Source organism: Oncorhynchus kisutch, linkage group LG29 (assembly GCF_002021735.2).
Source record: "Oncorhynchus kisutch isolate 150728-3 linkage group LG29, Okis_V2, whole genome shotgun sequence".
Taxonomy (NCBI): domain Eukaryota; kingdom Metazoa; phylum Chordata; class Actinopteri; order Salmoniformes; family Salmonidae; genus Oncorhynchus; species Oncorhynchus kisutch.
In genome coordinates this window covers 16,524,827-16,547,623 of record NC_034202.2, presented here as the reverse complement: position 1 = coordinate 16,547,623, position 22,797 = coordinate 16,524,827, and the positions used below count along the sequence as shown (strand labels likewise).

General features: G+C 43.3%; 1 protein-coding gene across 2 annotated transcripts in view; it reads left to right on the top strand.

The window, feature by feature from the left end:
• LOC109873666 (splicing factor, suppressor of white-apricot homolog) overlaps nt 1–22,797 on the top strand; it is a 136,424-nt gene that overhangs the window by 70,812 nt on the left and 42,815 nt on the right. The window lies entirely within an intron of this gene.

Below are 22,797 nucleotides of genomic sequence, written 5' to 3'. Positions count from 1 at the left end.
CTCCCTATTCAGCTGTGAATGTACCATCAACGAGCTTACGCTTTCTACGTATTCCCCAAGGTGTCTACAGCATTGTGACGTAGTTTTACGCATTTCTGTTGAAGAATAGCCGTAGGCGGCCACATTGCGTAAGTGGTCACATGGTGTCTCCGAGAGAGATTCTCATGTAAAATACAGAGGTAGCCATTACTCCAATCGATATTATGGAGCTACTTTGGAATATTTTTGGCGTTATGGTGACCTCAATTTCTGGGCGATTTCTCAGCCAAATGTGAAGAACAAATGGAGCTATTTCGCCTACAAAAATAATATTTTGGGAAAAATGAACTTTGGCTGTCTACCTGGGAGTCTCGTGAGTGAAAACATCCGAAGTTCATCAAAGGTAAACTATTTAATTTGATTGCTTTTCTGATTTCCGTGACGAGGTTGCCTGCTGCTAGCAAGGCAAATGCTATGCTAGGCTATGATAAACGTACACAAATGCTTGTCTAGCGTTGGCTGTAAAGCCAATTAACAAAAGGCTAAGCTGTGTTGCAATATATTTCACTTGTGATTTTCATGAATAGGAAGATTTTCTAGGAAGATTTATGTCCGTTGTGTTATGCTAATTAGTGTCAGATGATGACAACGGTCCCGTTCACGGGATGGGGTGTCACCACATGTTAAAGAACATCTTATTTTACTTGACCTAATTCCTTTTTAGTAATGCCCCTAAATAGCCATGTGGCTCAATTGGAATGGCCATGTGGCTCAATTGGAATGCCCCTATATGGCCATGTGGCTCAATTGGAATGCTCCTAAATGGCCATGTGGCACAGTTGGAATGCCCCTAAATGGTCATGTGGCTCAGTTGGAATGCCCCTAAATCAAATGTATTTATATAGCCCTTCTTACATCAGCTATATCTCAAAGTGCTGTACAGAAACCCAGCCTAAAACCCCAAACTGCAAGCAATGCAGGTGTAGAAACACTGTGGCTAGGAAAAACTCCCTAGAAAGGCCAAAACTTAGGAAGAAACCTAGAGATGAACCAGGCTATGAGGGGTGGCCAGTCCTCTTCTGGCTGTTCCAGGTGGAGATTATAACAGAACATGGCCAAGATGTTCAAATGTTCATAAAGTAGTTGTCGAGGGTGCAACAAGTCGGCACCTCAGGAGTAAATGTCAAGTGTCTTTTCATAGCCGATCATTAGGAGTATCTGCTGTCTCTAGAGAGTTGAAAACAGCAGGTCTGGGACAGGTAGCACGTCCGGTGAACAGGTCAGGGTTCCATAGCTGCAGGCAGAACAGTTGAAACTGGAGCAGCAGCACGGCCAGGTGGACTGGGGACAGCAAGGAGTCATCATGCCAGGTAGTCCTGAGGCATGGTCCTAGGGCTCAGGTCCTCCGAGAGAGAGATAGAAAGAGAGAATTAGAGAGAGCATACTTAAATTCACACAGCACCAGATAAGACAGGAGGAATATTCCAGGTATAAGACTGACCCTAGCCCCCCCGACACATAAACTACTGCAGCATAAATACTGGAGGCTGAGACAGGAGGGGTCAGGAGACACTGTGGCCCCATCCAATGATACCCCCGGACGGGGCCAAACAGGCAGGATATAACCCCACCCACTTTGCCAAAGCACAGCCCCCACACCATTAGAGGGATATCTTCAACCACCAACTTACCATCCTGAGGCAAGGCCGAGCAGAGCCCACAAAGATCTCCGCCATGGCACAACCCAAGGGGGGGCGCCAACCCTAAATGGCCATGTGGCTCAGTTGGAATGCCCCTAAATGGCCATGTGGCTCAGTTGGAATGCCCCTAAATGGCCATGTGGCTCAGTTGGAATGCCCCTTGCAACTTCAGGGTCTTGGTTTCAATTCCCGCTGGGGCCACCATACCAGAAAATTATGTATAAAACCACTACTGGAAATCACTTTGGATACAAATATCTGTAAAATGGCATATATTATTATATAATTGAAGTGAATTGATCCACCAAAGAAATAAACTCAGCAAAAAAATAAACGTCCTCTGACTGTCAACTGCGTTTATTTTCAGCAAACTTAACATGTGTAAATATTTGTATGAACATAACAAGATTCAACAACTGAGACATAAACTGAACAAGTTCCACAGACATTTGACTAACAGAAATTTTATAATGTGTCCCTGAACAAAGGGGGGGTCAAAATCAAAAGTAGCAGTCAGTATCTGGTGTGGCTACCAGCTGCGGGAGGAGTCCCACATGAGGGAGGAGGATGTCTTCCCTGTAACGCACAGTGTTGAGATTGCCTGCAATGACAACAAGCTCAGTCCGATGATGCTGTGACACACTGCCCCACACCATGATGGACCCTCCATCTCCAAATCGATCCCGCTCCAGAGTACAGGGCTCGGTGTAACGCTCATTCCTTCGACGATAAACGCGAATCCAACCATCACCCCTGGTGAGACAAAACCGCAACTCGTCAGTGAAGAGCACTTTTTGCCAGTCCTGTCTGGTCCAGCGACGGTGGGTTTGTGCCCATAGGCGACTTTGTTGCCGGTGATGTCTGGTGAAGACCTGCCTTACAACAGGCCTACAAGCCCTCAGTCCAGCCTCTCTCAACCTATTGCGGACAGTCTGAGCACTGATGGAGGGATTGTGTGTTCCTGGTGTAACTCGGGCAGTTGTTGTTGCCATCCTGTACCTGTCCCGCAGATGTGATGTTCGGATGTACCGATCCTGTGCAGATGTGGTCACACGTGGTCTGCCACTGCGAGGACAATCAGCTGTCCGTCCTGTCTCCCTGTAGCGCTGTCTTAGACGTCTCACAGTATGGACATTGTAATTTCTTGCCCTGACCTCATCTGCAGTCCTCATGCCTCCTTGCAGCATGCCTAAGGCACGTTTACGCGGATGAGCAGGGACGCTGGGCACCTTTCTTTTGGTGTTTTTCAGAGTCCTTAGAAAGGCCTCTTTAGTGTCCTAAGTTTTCATAAATGTGACCTTAATTGCCTACTGTCTGTAAGCTGTTAGTGTCTTAACGACCGTTCCACAGGTACATGTTCATTAATTGTTTATGGTTCATTGAACAAGCATGGGAAACAGTGTTTAAACCCTTTACAATGAAGATCTGTGAAGTTATTTGGATTTTTACGATTTTTATCTTTGAAAGACAGGGTCCTGAAAAAGGGCAGTTTCCTTTTTTGCTGAGTTTATATAGGCCCTTTTCAATTCTTGGTAAATATTTCCTTAGTCAGTGTAAAGGACCTGTACTAGACTGTCTGCGGTATTGCCATCTCTCAGTAGGAAAGAAATCCAGTTAAAAAAAATTAAGAACAGTGGAAGTTACTAAAAATGCTTATTTTTTTGTTAAACCAACACTTTTCCGCCCCAAGGCTACAGCATTTCTTATCTTCTCTCACTGTCCTCCGAGAGTTGCAGAATTTCCTCTTCACTTAAGCTTGCTCCTCTATTCATGCATCTGACAGACAGCATCTTACATGGCATAGAGATGGCCCTGTTCAGGTCAGACTGGAGGCTTGGCTAGTTCACCACCCTCCACGGCTCTAAGTGTCTTCTGTCGTTGCCGGTCTCTTCTCTTTCACTCTCGCTTAAGTTATATTAGCTGTCTGTTAATACAGCCATCACTCGCTGGGAGAGCTGCGGGCGGACTAGGAACGACATCACTCAATCAAATACACACGCATGCTCCGCCTTTGCGGGATGTTAGACTAGCCGGAATTGAGGGAAAATGGAATGGGGAAGACGAGGCACAGCAGTAAATATGTTGAACAAAACTGGTAGAAAGTGAGAGAGGGAGAGGAAAGGATGGCTTTTTAAAGGAGTGCTTCCAGAAAGGAAGTCAGGAGAGACTGGATGCAGTAAACCACAGTTGTATTTCTCTCTTAGCTCCCCCGTAATGGAGATATACAGTACCAGTCAAAGGTTTCGACACACCTACTCATTCAAGGGTTTTTCTTTATTTGTACGATTTCCTACATTGTAGAATAATAGTGAAGATGGAGTAGCCACCCTTTGCATTGATGACAGCTTTGCACACTCTTGAGATTTCTCTCAACCAGCTTCATGAGTTAGTCACCTTGAATGTATTTCAAAACCTCTTAGAACTACCCCCCTACTTTGTGCAATTTCCGCCTGAAGACATACCCAAATCTAACAGCCTGTAGCTCAGGCACAGAACCAAGGATATGCATATTCGTGGTACCATTTGAAAGAAAACACTCTGAAGGTTGTGTAAATGTGAATTGAATGTAGGAGAATATAACACAATAGATCTGGTTTAGATAATGCAATGAAATAAACCATCCGTTTTATTTTTGTATCATCTTTAAAATGAACAAGATAAAACAAACATTCAGATAGGAAGATGGGGACAATGTCAGTGAAAAATATGAGGGCACCAGTACTTGTGCAAAGTTTCAGAATGATAACTTCCAAAACTCCCCCCCCCCCCCCCCCCCCCCCCCCCCCCCCCCCCAAATAGGGGAAAAAATAATTATTGATTAAAAAATATATGAAAAAAAATATACATTTACAAAATAACATGGGTAACTATTTACACACTTTCAATATTTGGAAGACCCTCAGTCCTCTATCAAATCAAATCTATTTATATAGCCCCAGCCTAAAACCCCAAACAGCAAGCAATGCAGGTGTAGAAGCACGGAGGCTAGGAAAAACTCCCTAGAAAGGAAAAAACCTAGAGGAACCGGGCTGAGGGGTGGCCAGTCCTCTTCTGGCTGTGCCGGGTGGAGATGTGGTTGTAGAGGGTGCAGTGGTTGTAGAGGGTGCAACAGGACAGCACCTCAAGAGTAAAAATGAACAGTTTAGGGTTCCATAGCCGCAGGCAGAACAGTTGAAACTGGAACAGCAGCAAGGCCGGGTGAACTGGGGACAGCAAGGAGTCATCGTGGCAGGTAGTCCTGAAGCATGGTCCAAGGGCTCAGGTCCTCCGAGAGAAAGAGAGACTTAAATTCACACAAGATACCGGATAAGACAGGAAAAGTACTCCAGATATAACATACTGACCCTATCCCCCACCCACTTTGCCATATAACCCCATCAACTTTGCCAAAACTTTAGACTATTCTGCTGCTGATGCCAGATGCCATAGCAGTCTCTTTCTGATGTAAAGCAGAGGGTCACTGAGCATGTGGTGCATGTGATGGGAGACTTCATCTTGCAAACAACACAGCAACGCCTCCATGCTGTGCCCTTTTGGCCCTGTAGTCTTTGGCAAACTTTAGACGGGCCTGGACATGCGCTGGCTTGAGCAGGCGGACCTTGCGTGCTCTGCAGGATTTTAATCCATGACGCCGTAATGTGTTTACTAATGGTTTTCTTTGAGACTGTGAAGGCACATCCATGCCTGCACAAATATATTTGTGGCAGGAGCAGAAGGGACAGGGCTTGATGCAGTGGTGCTGTAGCCAGCAAGCTCCTTGTTGAGCTGCTCTCTGAAGGCTTTCTGTGAGAGGAAGGGCTTTCCACAGCTCTTAGCCATTTCCTTGTGTAGGATGAATGCATTCACCACAGCAATGTCGATGAAATGATAGAAGAAGGTCTTGTACCATTTCATTGTCTTATGTAGAACATTGTAATAGCCTATTTGCCCATCTGACAGGTCCACACCTCCCATGCTCTTGTTGTAGTCCTTTACTGCAGTTGGAATGGGGACATTTTTGGTGGTCCATGCCCCGGCACCGTCCTTCACACGCCTGACAACATGATCCCCATTGAAGGACTTGTGGATTGTTGTGCACACCACCACCTCTCTGGTATCCATCCACTTTACAAAAAGCAGGCCATCTTCACAGATCCATTGCGTAGTCCCCCGCTCAGCCCGCTTAGGCATGTCGTTCACCTTTGTCTTCGGAAAGCCCACCCTGTTGGTACGAATGGTGCCACAAGCCCGCACATCCAGCTTCCTTAGGTCTGCAAACAGAGTAGGGCTTGTGTAGAAGTTATCCACAAACAGTTTGTAGCCCTTCCCTAGCAATTGAAAATCCAATAACTCCATTACAGAGTCATAGCTGAGTCCCTTACCGGTAGCAAAACTGTTCTTCCCCTCATAGACAAAGAAATTGCATGTGTAGGCACACACAGAATCAGCCAACACAAACAGCTTGTAACCCCAATTGGTTGGTTTGTTTCTCATGTATTGTTTGAGGCCAATTCTGGCCTTTGAGGCTACCATCCTCTCATCGATTGACACGTTCTGGGCTGGCTGAAAGTACCTCTTGCAGGCCTCAACAATGCTGTGGTAGAGAGGTTTGATTTTGCACAGTCTATCAAACGTTGCTGTGCCTCTTCTTCTCATTCTCTTCATCAACCTTTGGGTCACTGATATGAAGCGCCTGTGAGAGAACCAGAAACCTTTTGCAGGACATAACAGTCATGGGGAAAGACAGTTGGTAGAGAGATGACATTTCCAGTAGTCCTTCAGGCTTTTCAGCCTCACCAGCCCCATGTAGATGACCAGTGAAAGGTAGCAGAAAAGGTCTGACATGGATATGGGCTTCCATGCTACCTTTTTGCCTGCTTGCTTCTTCTCCCCATTCTTATTTGTGTTACAAACGAGCGAATCTACAACAGATTGTGTGAAAAACAGCTGAAAAAGCTGAAGGGGGGTGTAAGTTGCGGTCGGGTTCACCTGAGGTCCTGGCTTCCTTTTCGGCCTAAAAGTTGGTTGGGGTGGCTCCACATCATCTTCTAGGACGGTGTGCCAACGCCCTTCTGACCCTCTGTTAGCGGGTGGCACACTTCCCCTCCTCCGCTTCTTTGTCAGTGCCTTCACACCTCTAGATGGCCTGGGAGGTGTGGAGCCAGATGCAGCAGGGGTACAGCTAGATGAACCAGCTTCAGAGGAGGATGGACAAGTTGGCAATGGGGGCTCCCAGTCAGAGTCAGTGCCACTGTGAAAGAAAATGTTAAGTTAGAATAGTTTCACATATGAGCCCTGTATCAACAGGTATAATAAACATACATATAGAGTACATGGAACATAAAGTGCTGTTCCATTACACTTTGGCCATTGTTGTGGGCCTGCCTCAAATAGGGCCGTGGGGTGGAGCAGCAGCTGGTAGACCATGCTCCCTCTAATGTAGACTGATTGGAGGAAGCATGCTGGCTGTGTTGAGATGTATGGGTTTGCATTCTACACATTCTACACCATACCATTTTTATATATCTATATCTATATATACACACACAGACATAGGCCATGGTCGTTCTCATACAAACAAACAGACCCTCACTCACAATGACTAGCTAACATGTACTTTACCAATTTCATTACGTCTTTATATATTGCAAATAAAATGTAAAAACAATCACAAATAATATTTTATATTAATTTCAAACAACGGCATTAGCATGAGAGCAACTTACCAGTCCAAAAAAGTTTTTAAAAAATATTCCTCAGTTTCAGAATCAAAACTATGGGAGCTAATAGTCTTCAAAAATCAGATCTGTCTCACTTTCACGATCAATCTCCTCTAAAATGGTTTCTACATTCGTATATCTAGTCTTAGAATTAGCTTTCTTTGACTTATTCGCCATGATGTTTGATAAATAAACAGCTGAAGATGCAAGTCACTGAAAAACGTCTGTGCGTAATAAGCTTCGCTCCTTCATGGTTCAATTTGCAATGGCGAAAGAATGGTCCTTACGCCAGCATTCAATGTGTTGATTTGTCTTTCAACAAAGAACCATGTGGTACTGCATTTTACCTCTGCTCATTGGCTATCTACCCAGCTAGATTTCAAGAAGATCAGTGGTCATTGGGTTAAAATGGAGTCAATCAACGAGACAGTGGTCATATAATTGGTGCACAATGGGCTCCTCACTTGTTGTCTTCCAATCGTTTTTTCCGGGTCAATATGTCCCGCAAAATGACCCATCAAGTTTGGTTGTGTTACAAACAAACAGTTGATTGCAAGGAAACCAAACATGACTGGATAAAGTCAGGGAAAGTCTGTCTATTTACGTTGGATGTTACTTCGAAAATGAATGACAGGAAATTCAACGAGATAAGCGTTCACAAAATGTTTCGTTAAAGGGATTTAACCGAACAAAAGACCATTCATTGTGTAACAATGAGCCTTGGGATTGCAACCAGAGCAAGATCTTCAAAGGTAAACGATTTATTTCAATGCAATCTGTGAATTTGTTATGCAAGTGCTGGTTAAATAAGTAGTTTGATATGGGGGTCTGCTCAGATAATCGCAGCATATTCTTTCGCAATAAATTATTTTTTAAACATGACAACGCAGTTGGATTAGCAAGATTCTAGGCTTTTGAAGCATGTGAGACACTTGTATTTTCAGGAATGTTTAATATGACTATTTGTGGCGAACACCGTATGTTGTCGAATTCAAACCCGTATCCGGGATGGGTAGTTCTTAACACGTGTGCCTTCTTAAAAGTTCATTTGTGGAATTTATTTCCTTCTTAATGTGTTTGAGACAATCAGTTGTGTTGTGACAAGGGAGGGGTGGTATGCAGAATATAGCCCTATTTGGTAAACGACCAAGTCCATATTATGTCAAGAACAGCTCAAATAAGCAGAGAGAAACAATAGTCCATCATTGCTTTAGGTCAGTCAATACGGAACATTTCAATAACTTTTAAAGTTTCTTCAAGTGCAGTCACAAAAACAATCTAGTGCTATGATGAAACTGGCTCTCATAGGCACCGCCACAGGAAAGGAAGTCCCAGAGTGACCTCTGCTGCGGAGGATAAGTTAATTTAGAGTTACCAGCCTCAGAAATTGCAGCCCAAATAACTGCTTCACGGAGTTCAAGTAACAGACACATCTCAACATCAGCTGTTCAGAGGAGACTGCCCGAATCAGACCTTCATGTTCGAATTGCTGCAAAGAAACCACTACTAAAGGACAACAATAATAAGAAGAGAATAGCTTGGGCCAATAAACACGAGCAATGGACATTAGACCAGTGGAAATCTGTGCTTTGGTCTGATGAGTTCAAATTTGAGATTTTTGTTTCCAACCTCCATGTCTTTGTGAGACGCAGAGTAGGTGAACGAATGATCTCTGTGTGTGTGGTTCCCACCGTGAAGCATGGAGGAGGAGGTGTGGGGGTGCTTTGCTGGTGACGCTGTCTGTGATTTATTTCGAATTCAAGGCACACTTAACCAGCATGGCTACCACAGCATTCTACAGTGATACGCCATCCCATCTGGTTTGCGCTTAGTGGGACTATCATTTGTTTTTCAACAGGATAAACACACATCCAGGCTGTGTAAGGGCTATTTGGCCAAGAAGGAGAGTGATTGAGTGCTGCATCAGATGACCTGGGCCTCCCCAATCACCTGACCTCAACCCAATTGAGATGGTTGGGATGAGTTGGACCGCAAAGTGAAGGAAAAGAAGCCAATAAGTACTCAGCATATGTGGGAACTCCTTCAAGACTGTTGTAAAAGCATTCCTCATGAAGCTGGTTGAGAGAATGCTGAGTGTGCAAAGCTGTCATCAAAGCAAAGGGTGGCTACTTTGAAGAATCTCAAAAATAAAATACTTTTTTGGTTACTACATGATTCCATATGTGTTATTTCATGGTTTTGATGTCTTCACTATTATCCTACAATATAGAAAATAGAAAAAATAAAGAAAACCCCTTGAATGAGAAGGGGTCAACTTTTGACTGGTACTGTATGGGCACACAATCTCAGGAGTGTGATGATGCAAATGTGTAAAGGCAGGTCTGACTAACGGGACCCATTAATAATGTTTATTGTGCATTCAGCCTGGTCTCACACACACACACACACACACACACACACACACACACACACACACACACACACACACACACACACACACACACAGAGCCAACAAATGTTCTGGTATTTAGGCCTAGTTTCAGGGGCTGGTTCAGGCGGACAATGCGCACACACACCCGGCCCCAGCGGAGGGTAAGCGGAACATCTGCGTGATTATCTCAGGGTAAAGAACGGGCCTGGCAAGTGAAATGAATTGCTGTGTGGCCAGGAGGCTGTCACTCAAATGGCCTAATTCCGTAGGGGTATTGATTACAGACAGAGAAACCTAATCTGTATTGATGGTCTGTAAAGGATCACACAGGCTGCCTGTGATTACCAGTGCCGGGATTCAGCAGACAACATACCCGTGTGTGCATTCATGTCTTTGTCGGTCTGTTTTTCTATCCAAATGAACCTTAACACTAGAACAGCCCCCCTTCAAGCTAATGAGCAGTCATTCTGACAGCAAAATTAGAACCGTGTAATTAATACATTTCATTTATGCTATCGCGAAAGTAATAATTTGGTTGTGTTTATAAAGGTCTAAGGTAACATTAGAATACTATTTTATTTCATATAACATCAAATTGATCAGAAATACAGTGTAGACATTGTTAATGTTGTAAATGACTATTGTAGCTGGAAACGGCTGATTCCTTTTATGGAATATCTACATAGGTGTCCAGAGGCCCATTATCAGCAACCATCACTCATGTGTTCCCATGGCACATTGTGTTAGCTAATCCAAGTTTATCATTTTAAAAGGCTAATTGATCATTCGAAAACCCTTTTGCAATTATGCTAGCGCAGCTGAAAACTGTTGTTCTGATTAAAGAAGCAATAAAACTGGCCTTCTGTAGATTAGTTGAGTATCTGGAGCATCAGCATTTGTGGGTTCGATTACAGGCTCGAAATGGCTAAAAACAAATAATTTTCTTCTGAAACTCGTCAGTCTATTCTTGTTCTGAGAAATTAAGGCTATTCCACGTGAGAAATTGCCAAGAAACTGTTGGCCTTCTAGGCAGAGTTTCTCTGTCCAGTATCTGTGTTATTTAGCTTTTCTTTTCTTGGCCGGTCTGAGAGATGGCTTTTCTTTGCAACTCTGCCTAGAAGGCCAGCATGCCGGAGTCGCCTCTTCACTTTTGACATTGGGACTGGTGTTTTGCGGGTACTATTTAATGCAGCTGCCAATTGAGGACTTGTGAGGCGTCTGTTTCTCAATAGACACTCTAATGTACTTGTCCTCTTGCTCAGTTGTGCACCATGGCCTCCCACTCGTTGTATTCTGGTTAGGGCCAGTTTGCTCTGTTCTGTGAAGGGAGTAGTACACAGTGTTGTACGAGATCTTCAGTGTCTTGGCAATTTCTCACATGGAATAGCCTTCATTTCTCAGAACAAGAACAGACTGACAAGTTTCAGAAGAAAGTGCTTTGTTTCTGGCCATTTTGAGCCTGTAATCGAACCCACAAATGCTGACGCTCCAGATACTCCACTAGTCTATAGAAGGCCAGTGATCTAATGATCAATAAGCCTTTTAAAATTATAAACATGGATTAGCTAACACAACGTGCCATTGGAACACAGGAGTGATGGTTGCTGATAATGGGCCTCTGTTTATGGATTATCTACATAGGCTACAATAGTAATTTACAACATTAACAATGTTTACTCTGTATTTCTGATCAATTTGATGTTATTTTAATGGATTTTGTTTCAATATTGTTTTTTCAAAAACAAGGATATTTCTATGTTACCCCAAACTTTTGAACAGTAGTGTGTGTGTGTGTGTGTGTGTGTGTGTGTGTGTATTCACATGTGAATGATATATTATCATGATGCCCAAAGTAAGGCAAGAAACAATGCCTTTTTTCTCTGACTTTTTCTAATCATAGTCACACCTCATTTAGCCTAGCCCCATAGGCTTATATGTTTTGATAAGGTTTGTATCACAACTAAAGTGGCCAAATAACTTATTCAAATGAAGCACATTAATCCTCTTTACAAGGGGTGTAGAGTCTAACTGGCATACATACGCAGCGTGTGAGTTTCAAGTTTGGGAAAGATCATTTTCAACTTAAAAACGGCACTTTTATAATAAAATCATTACATGCATAATCTCATTTGTGGTCACTTTTGATAATGGTGTTATTCCGTTAATGGAACATTTGCGCTTATAGCCTACTGCAGTGTGCACATTGCTGCTCTTATAATGTGAAGAAATATCCTGATAGTGTCTCTACATTTTAAGCTAAATGTTCTGATCTGTTGCTTCAGCCTCATTTTGTCAAAAAGTTATTTTGATGCTAGTAGTGATATTATTTTGGGATCTATCGCATCCCACAACTGTCCCAGACTGTTTGGGAAAATATATTTCTCGCACAGAATAGAATAGGTCAACTTTTGTACTATGGAGGATAGTAGATTGACTAGTGCTTAAGCTGTTCGTTAGACCTACTCATCTTGTTGGCTGACGAAAAGTAAATGCGGACAGTTCTTCCAATATCTTCAATATACACCTCGGAATTGGATGAGGACATACGCAGTTGCATCCCCGATGTGTCTGTCTTCACTTGTAGCCCATGAGTAAGACCCGATCACGTGACTGAGAGCCATGTGAGTGAGAGGTGCTATGGAGCATGCAGCACTCAGGGAAAAGGGAATTATAATTATTATATTTAGCCCAAGTGCACAACGTCCAACACCTTTCATGGAACTTTATTCAAATCATCATTAGTCTCATTATGCAGCCATACACGGTATTACAAATCTAAACATATGTTTGTATCACAACTAAAGTTACATGAATAACTCTACATTTAGCAATAGGAGTACCTATTTCTTTAACCGCTTAGCACAGTATAGCCACGTGTTCACTCCCTCATCGTTTGGAGAAAATATAATTTCTATATTGTTCAGTTTGTTCAATTGTATTCTTCATACTATAAAATAATGCCACGGAATCCTAAGCAAATCTTGTCTGCTAAATGAACTAGTGTAGCCCACAGCCATTTGGCATAGCCAGATCAGGACCTAACATAAGGACAACTCAGTATTCTATTCTGTTCTTCTGAAATAGACAACATTTTCTTCATATCATGTTTCTTTAGACCTGTCTAAAATAAATAATGGATTTATTGTGAAAGGTGTAGGCTAAATTACATGGATTTGTTAGACTTTTTCAAATGTCGATGTTTCAAAGGTCTCCATCAGTGGCTTGTGTGGAAGCCAGGAGATGCTAAATGTGTTTATATTAATTGACGGTCAATTACCAGGAGACCAGCAGTTATTTGCTTGACAATCACCGGCTGACAAAATTTCTTGACCGCCACAGCCCTAGGCCAGAGTAGACTGACAAGACTACTTGGATTCGGTGGACTGATATAGGGTACCTACCATTTGGAGATTATAATTAGAATAAAGCAATAGAATGGTTTGCTGTAATTACTGTAACTTCTTTGTTGTATTATCCCAAACGAACGTAGTAGTTTCACCAATGGAGGATTCTAGCTTTAATGCTGTTGTGAAAAATGCTTGTCTGTTGTCTGCCACGCCCTATATTTGAGTGTGTCTGATCTTCCAGACCACTAGGTCCATTTTGTGGAAAGCATAATGTGTGTCAGCACTCTATCATGACCAATGAGGGACCACGTCAATCGTTCTTTACTGCCTTTAAGGCCCACAGCTGTGCTGTTATTGAGTGAGACCAGTGGCAACTCTCATTAGTAAAGTGTGTCTCTCTCTGTGTGCGTGGGTGTGTGCGCACGTGGTTGTTCGAGTGAGTGAGTGTGTGCGCACGTGGTTGTTCGAGTGAGTGAGTGAGTGAGTGAGTGAGTGAGTGAGTGAGTGAGTGAGTGAGTGAGTGAGTGAGTGAGTGAGCGCGCGCCTGTGCTGTCTTCAGTCCTTTTGTCTCTAAAACATCTTTTGACTTTCAATTGCTGTGGCAATCTGCTTATACATTTACAACAAAAAATAACAATTTGTTCTGTCATCTTCTATCTTCCCCCTCCCTTAGTGCTGTTGTAAAGAAGAACAATGGCACGATTTGTTTTACTGATGGCTGGCCCAAAATGTCTTAGTTTTGAAGCAGCTCAAATGGTTTGATTGCTAAAGCACTTGAGTGGCCAAGAACCCTACTTATTGGGGGGCCTCTCTCAAACAGTCTGAACAGGCCCAAACAGATCCACAGATGATGCAATCTCTATTGCACTCCACACTGCCCTTTCCCACCTGGACAAAAGGAACACTTATGTGAGAATGCTATTCGTTGATGACAGCTCAGCATTCAACACCATAGTACCTTCAAAGCTCATCACCAAGCTAAGGATCCTGGGACAAAACACCTCCCTCTGCAACTGTTTCCTGGACTTCCTGATGGGCCGCCCCCAGGTGGTGAGGGTAGCTAGCAACACATCTGCCATGCTGATCCTCAACACTGGAGCTCCACAGGGGGCTCAGTCCCCTCCTGTACTCCCTGTTCACCCATGACTGCATGGCCAAGCATGACTCCTACACCATCATTAAGTTTGCAGATGACACAACAGTGGTAGGCCTGATCACCGACAATGACGAGACAGACTATAGGGAGGAGGTCAGAAACCTGGCCGGGTGGTGCCAGTATAACAACCTATCCCTCAACGTAACCAAGACCAAGGAGCTGATTATGGACTACAGGAAAAGGAGGATCGAGCACACCCCCCATTCTCATCGACGCGGTTGTAGTGGAGCAGGTTGAGAGCTTCAAGTTCCTTGGTATCCACATCAACAACAAACTAGAATGGTCCAAACACACCAAGACAGTTGTGAATAGGGCACGACAAAGCCTATTCCCCCTCAGGAAACTAAAAAGATTTGGCATGGGTCCTGAGATCAGCAAAAGGTTCTACAGCTGCAACATCGAGAGCACTGGTTGCATCACTGCCTGGTACGGCAATTGCTCGGCCTCTGATCGCAAGGCACTACAGATGGTAGTGCGTACGGCCCAGTACATCACTGGGGCTAAGCTGCCTGCCATCCAGGACCTCTACACCAGCCGGTGTCAGAGGAAGGCCCTACAAAGTGTCAAAGACCCCAGCCACCCCAGTCATAGACTGTTCTCTCTACTACCGCATGGCAAGCGGTACCAGAGTGCCAAGTCTAGGACAAAAAGGCTTCTCAACAGTTTTTACCCCCAAGCCATAAGACTCCTGAACAGGTAACCAAATGGTTACCCGGACTATTTGCATTGTGTGCCCCCCCCCCCAGCCGCGCTTTTTATGCTGCTGCTACTGTCTGTTTATCATACAGTATATGCATAGTCACTTTAACCATACATTAATGTACATACTACCTCAATCAGCCTGACTAACTGGTGTCTGTATGTAGCCTCGCTACTTCGGTAGCCTCGCTACTGTTAAAAGCCTGTCTTTTTACTGTTGTTTTATTTATTTACTGCCCTAACACCTTCTTTGCACTGTTGGTTAGAGCCTGTAAGTAAGCATTTCACTGTAAGGTCTACACCGCCTATTCGGGTCACGTGTCAAATAAACGTTTGATTTAGGATTTAGGCCTGCCTGCCGGTCTGTCTTTCTCATTTTTTATTTTTATTTTTCTCTCCAAGTCACTGTCCTCCTTCACCTTTCACTCACTCCTTTTCACTTGTTCTTTCTAAGTCACTCTTTCTCCCTCTCTCCCTTTCTCATGCTTACTCTGTCTCTCTATAAAAAAAATCCCTCACTCACTCCATTAAGGAAGTGGGTCTACCTTAGGGTGGTAGTTATGTTCTGTCCTTGGTGTGTTCACACTAAGCCCCATATGATTTGCCTTGGTAGCCAGCCTATTTATAGTATAGAAAGAACTATATTCACCCCCTACGGTTGCGTAATATAAGGACTTGTTTTTGTGCTCTACCTGTGTCCTTCCGATGAACAGACTAGGGAAGATTGCAGATGGTTATCGCTGCCCACACACAGTAAATTGAGCTATTGTATTCAGGGCTGGGCAATTTATCCCCGCACCACGTTCAATGGCCACAGTCCACGTTACATGCCCGGAGTCCACGTTAATATAGTCCTCGTGATCACTGTCTTCCTCTTCTCCCCCATGATTTGTTCCTCTCGCTCATCATCTTTCTCTCCCCATTCTCACATTTTCTCTGACCTCTGTCACATCCTTGTGTTCTCTCTGTCATTAAACAGTTAGGTTGGGCTGTGCCTACAGAGAGGAATGTAGGCAGGCATAACGGTAATTGCAGATGATGGCAGGAGACCCAGTTAGCTAATTTCACTGTATAAGTGGAATTCACACTGGAGGCCTTTTGGGACCTGTTCCGAAATGGACCTGGGGCTTTCCCATCCAGACCCAATATGCATAAATACATTTTCTAAATATAGAGACCCGTTCCAAATGGAACCGAGGACATCTAGACCCGTTCCGTATAGACCTGGTCGGATCCAGACCAGGTCCGATCTGAGTGAGGGAAGCAGCAGAAAAGGCTATTTTTAAGCTACTTTATTAACCGGAGCTAATAAAGTGCGAGGGAGAGGAGGTAGAGAGAGGTGACGCTCTAGCAGGGGCCGTGCTGTGTGTGTAGGCTCCTGTGAGTGTGAGCGAGTGACACAGGAACAGGAGGGACAGATGAGAGACTGCAACCAACCAAGCCCACTCACGCTATAGTAGACTAATAGCTGCCATAACTAGGTCATTTGTCATCCAATATGATTACGTAGTATCTGTCTTAACTAGGCTAATTGAGGCTGCATGCGCTTTCTCGTCCTAAACTGTTGCAAACAACAACTCCGTTCAGAATGTGAAGTAGCAACTACCTGTTGGTCCTTCTCCTTTAACTTTTAATTCCATCTTCCATTGATGAGATATCTGTTCACTTTTGTCCCACATGGAGGCTCTGACTGTAGCCTATTGCCACCGATGAATTATGATTAGTCAACAACAGGGTTGCACATTTTGGGTAGTATTAAGTGGTGGAAACTTTCCGTGGGAATTAACTGGAATATATGGGAATTAATGGAAATATATGAAAATGAATATTAATACCATTTAAAAAGTACATGTTTTTTGCATTGCATATATTTACCATATCATATGGAGACAGAAACATGAACATTTTACCTTATCATCAGTAGACATAATTGCAAATGATTAAATCCTTCCAATACAAAAAAAATACAAAATGTAGTTACGAATGGAACTTTAATTAAATGTGTTGACTCTTCACATGGGATGATTTCACTGAACAACAAAAGAAAGGGAATATTGAATGATCCCCAATGATCCTTCGAATCTCCCAAAAACAGGTTCAACATGCATCTGTAAACCAAAGCTTCAGGTTCCAGACTGTCTTCCTCTAAGGCTTTCATGTCTTCTCCCTGGACCTCCTCAATGCCCACCTCTTGAACATCAGACTCTAAGGCCTCATCTTCACTGTCACTTTCCAACCCTGTTGAGGATGGCTCGTTGTCTTGCTCAAAAAGCCTCAAATTTGCCCGGGTGGTCACCAATGTTTCAAACCTTGTATTTGTCAACCTTTGTGTACTTTGGTGTGTGTGTGTGTTCCCAAACAAGGACCAGTTGCGCTCTGAGGCGGCTGATGTTGGTGGGATTTGGAGGATGATGGAGGCAACAGGGAAAGAGCCTCAGATCCACAAAGTCCCTTCCACCAGGGGGCTGATGAGATATATTGGCACGACTGCCATATTGCATCTCCATCCCAAAGCCCTTGCTTGGAAGTGTACTGCCAGACTGCCAAGAACCTTGCCCTCATCCAGGCCAAGGTTGCAAGACACGGTAGTGATGACATCATAGGCCTTGTTGATCTCTGCACCAGACAGGATGCTCTTGCCAGCATACTTGGGGTCCATTGTATGCTGTGTCGTGTATGGGCTTCAGGCAGAAGTCTTCTGCTTACCACTCTTTCCCAAAGTACATAATCCAGGAGGATCCTCTTGATGGGGCTGTCCATATCGGAAGACTGTGAGAGACTCCTTACCTCCAAGAGACTGTCAAACATGATGACAACACCACCCCAACAGGTGTTGCTGGGCAGCTTCAATGTGGTGCTCTTATTCTTCTCACTTTGCTTGGTGAGGTAGATTGCTGCTATAACTTGATGACCCTTCACATACCTAACCATTTCCTTGGCTCTCTTGTAGAGTGTATCCATTGTTTTCAGTGCCATGATGTCCTTGAGGAGAATATTTAATACACAAGCAGCACAGCCAATGGGTGTGATGTGAGGATAAGACTCCTCCACTTTAGACCAAGCAGCCTTCATGTTCGCAGCATTGTCTGTCACCAGTGCAAATACCTTCTGTGGTCCAAGGTCATTGATGACAGCCTTCAGCGCATCTGCAATGTAGAGACTGCAATGTGTGTCTGTTGTCCCTTGTGTCTGTGCTCTTGTAGAATACTGGTTGAGGCGTGGAGATGATGTAATTAATGATTCCTTGCTCACGAACATTCGACCACCCATCAGAGATGATTGCAATAGTCTGCTTTCTCTATGATTTGCTTGACCTTCACTTGAACTCTGTTGAACTCTGCATCCAGCAAATGAGTAGATAAATCATGTCTGGTTAGGTGGGGTGGTTGTGGGCGGAGAACATTCAGAAATCTCTTCCAATACACATTGCCTGTGAGCATCAGAGGTGAACAAGTTGGATACACATCTCGAGCAAGACATTCATCAGCATTTCTCTTGACTACGTTCCTCCATTGAGTCAAAAAAATGTCTGATTCCAGGAGGACCATGAGCTGTTGCTATCGACAAGGTGTCTGATTCATCATTTACACCTCGAATAGAAGTAGAGGGACTTGTGTCAGAGGTTGCTTGTTGTGAGCGCTGAGGGAACTTTATGCACTTGACCAGAGGATTCTGCATCTTTTGTTGCATTCTTCACGTATGATTTGGCACAGTATTTGCAAATGTACACAGCTTTTCCTTCTACATTAGCTGCAGTGAAATGTCTCCACACATCAGATAGTGCCTGTGGCATTTTCCTGTAAAGATTAGAAAAAAAAGGAGAAACCAATACAATTCCATGTACAGATAAATAGTTAAGCAGTTAGATTAAACAACTCCTTTGTAAGATAAATGTTTTATAATTAAACGTATGTAAACCGGTGAATTAACACTCAGTTAGCAGGCTCACCAAACTAAAACCCACATAGTAGCAAAAACTAACTACCAGAAATTGTTAACAAGTTATAAAGGATTTAAACACACGTTGTTGAAGGCTACTATTTACTCGATAACAAAAAAGAGTGTATGTCGTATAAAATATATTCACCCCACCCATTATTGTAATCAAAACTTACCAGAAAGCATGTAGTCCTTGGCTCAGACAGTGTCGTAGTGTGGGCTCAATAGCATCTCATTAGTGTGAAAGATCTTGAGAATCAGCTGTACATGTGATGGAAGAGTGCACTGTGCATGCAGAGGGTTGCAATTCCATTGAATTGGGGATAGTTTAACCAAAATATGCCACACGACCTAGAATTGCCTTAAGTGTATCCCACAAAAAAGGTTCACTGTTCTAAGCTAACTTTTTTTGATGAATTTAAGCAATATTCTGTCATTCCCAGGCTTAACCATTTTTACAGGAAAATTCTGTAAATTTACCGTAGAGTTTCAGACCCTTTGCAACCCTAGTCAACAACAACAAGCTACACACGCCATTCCAGGTGAAAAGCAAAGAGCAGCAGGATAAATGATAGTTTCTCTCTCTACTGCAGTCACGTTCAGATCTATATGGATCCTTCCGGACTAGTCATTTAAAATTACACACACCTGTGACAATCATATCAGATCTGACCCAAACCCATGAAATTATTTGGAATTCTGGATCCAGACAGTCATGGGTATTCAGGTACAGGTGGATCCGTGAACACCTCGAATTCAAACTACATCCACAATCCACCATAGCCAATCCACAAAACTTTACCTATGAGGTGTTGTGTTTGGGAATGGTAAGCTGAAATGTTGCCATAAGCTTCAATACACTCATACCATGTCATACCCCATATATTCCTATTTCACCCATCTTCAATACAGTGCTAATGTCTACAAAATGTACCTTAAACACTGTCTTAGACACCTCTCTCTGCCTGCTACCTTGTCTGCCCTCCACTGCTCCATTTGATCCTACACTACCACTCGCTCTCCCCCGCTCTCTTCTCTTCCTCCCCCTCCCCTGTATTCTTTCTCTCCTCCTCTGCTCTTTTCCGATCTCCTCCCCAGCCAAGCCTCCACAGTACAGTAGCTTTTCTCTCTCACACCTTGACACAGAGGGGAATCACTCACACTCAACACATCTTTGACCTCTTCTCTCTCTCTCTCTCTCTCTCTCTCTCTATCGCTCTCTTTGAATTCTTTGTGTGTCTGTAATCTGAGGGAATTATGTGTCTCTAATATGGTCACACATTTGTCAGGAGGTTAGGAAGTGCAGCTCAGATTCCACCTCATTTTGTGGGGAGTGTGCACATAGCCTGCCTTCTCTTGAGAGCCAGGTCAGCCTACGGCGGCCTTTCTCAATAGCAAGGCTATGCTCACGGAGTCTGTACATAGTCAAAACTTTCCTTAAGTGTGTACTATCTGTTTAGGGCCAAATAGCATTCTAGTTTGCTCAGTTTCTTTGTGAATTCTTTCCAATATGTCAAGTAATCATATTTTTGTTTTTTCATGATTTGGTTCTGTCTAGTTGTGTTGCTGTCCTGGGGCTCTGTGGGGTTTGTTTGTGAACAGAGCCCCAGGACCAGCTTGCTTAGGGGACTCTTCTCCAGGTTCATCTCTCTGTAGATGACGGCTTTGTAATGGAATGTTTCGGAATCGCTTCCTTTTAGGTGGATGTAGAATTTAACGGCTATTTTCTGGATTTTGATAATTAGAGGGTATCTGCCTAATTATGCTCTGCATGCATTATTTGGTGTTTTGCGTTGTACACAGAGTATATTTTTGCAGAATTCTTCATGCAAAGTCTCAATTTGGTGTTCGTCCCATTTTGTGAAATCTTGATTGGTGAGCGGACCCCAGACCTCACAACCATAAAGGGCAATTGGTTCTATAACTGATTCAAATATTTTGGATATAATATCCTATTTGTATAGCAGACCCTCATGCCAAACTGAGTCAAAAGCAGTTTTGAAATTAACAAAGCATGAGAAGACTTTGCCTTTGTTTTGTTTGTCAATTAGGGTGTGCATGGTGAATACGTGGTCTATCATACTGTAATTTGGTAAAAAGACAATTTGACAATTGCTCAGAACATTCTTTTCACTGAGGAGATGTACGAGTCTACTGTTAATGATAAGGCAGAGCATTTTCCCAAGGTTGCTGTTGACTCATATCCCACAGTAGTTATTGGGGTCAAATTTGTCTCCACTTTTGTGGATTGGGGTGATCAGTCCTTGGTTCCAAATAATGGGGAAGATGCCAGAGCCACGGATGATGTTAAAGAATTGAAGTGTAGCCAATTAGAATTTGTGGTATGTATATTTTATAATTTCATTGAGGATACCATCAACACCACAGGCCATTTTGGGTTGGAGTGTTTGTATTTTGTTCTGTAGTTCATTCAATTTAATTCTAGAATCCAGTGGGTTCTGGTAGTCTTTAATAGTTGATTCTAAGATTTGTATTACATCATGTATATGTTTTTGCTGTTTGTTCTTTGTTATAGGGCCAAAAAGATTGGAGAAGTGGTTTACCCATCTCCATTTTGGATAAATAACTCTGTTGTTTTACTGTTTTCCAATATCCCCCGAAGTGGTTAGTCTATGCATTCTTCAATGATTTTGGAAGTGCTGTTCCTTCTTTTTCGATAGTGTATTTCTGTATTGTTTTAGTAATTCACCATAGTAAAGGTGTAGGCTCAAGTTTTCTGGGTCTCTATGTTTTTGTTTGGATAAGTTTCTCTATCTTTCTTAGGTGTTTGCATTCTTCATCAAACCGTTTGTCATTGTTGTTTTTGATTTGATAGGGAAGCTCAGAGGTCAAATATACCGTTTAGGTTTTCTACTGCCAAGTTTACACCGTCACTATTACAGTGGAAAGTTTTGTCCGGGAAGTTGTCTGAAAGGGATTGAATTTGTTGTTGCCTAATTGTTTTTGGTGGGTTTCCACATACATTCCTTCCATCTATAGCATTTCTTAATAGTATTCAGTTCCTTTGGCGTTGATGCCTCGGGATTGAGTATTGCTCTGTTTAGGTAGACTGTGATTTTGCTGTGATCTCATAGGGCTGTCAGTGGGCTGACTGTGAACGCTCTGAGAGACACTCTGGGTTGAGGTCAGTGATAAGGTAGTCCACAGTACTACTGCCAAGAGATGAGCTATAAGTGTACCTACCATAGAAGTTCCCTCAAAGCCTACCGTTGACAATGTACATGCCCAGTGTGCAACAAAGCTGCAGGAGTTGTGACCCGTTTTTGTTGGTTGTGCCTAGGGGGGCATATGGAGGAGGGAATGCTGTCACCTCCAGGTAGGTGTTTGTCCCTCTGTGTGCTGAGAGTGTCAGGTTCTTGTCCAGTTCTGGCATTTAGGTCGCCACAGACTAGTACATGTCCCTGAGGCTGGAAATGATGGATTTCCCCCTCTAGGATGGGGAAGCTTCATTAATGTATGGGGATTCTGGTGGGGGGGAATATATGTAGCCCATGGGATGACATTTTTCTCTGTTGAGAGAATTTCCTTTTTGAATTTCTAGCCAAATGTAAAAAGTTCCTGTTTTGATTAATTTAATAGAGTGTATTAGGTCTGCTCTATACCAAATTAACATACCCCCTAAGTCCCTTCCCCGTTTCTCAGCTGGTAGTTTGGTGGATGGGACTACCAGCTCTCTGTAACCTAGAGGACAACCAGTGGGTCCATCTCCTCTATACCATGTTCCTTGTAGGATGACAATGTCTGTATTTTTTCATTTATTTGGTGAAGTCCAGGTTCCTGCTCTTTAGACCAAAGGCCAATTTTTACCTCAGGCCTTGAATATTCCAGGATGAGGTAGTGAAGGCTTCGTGTTCCATTAAGTGTC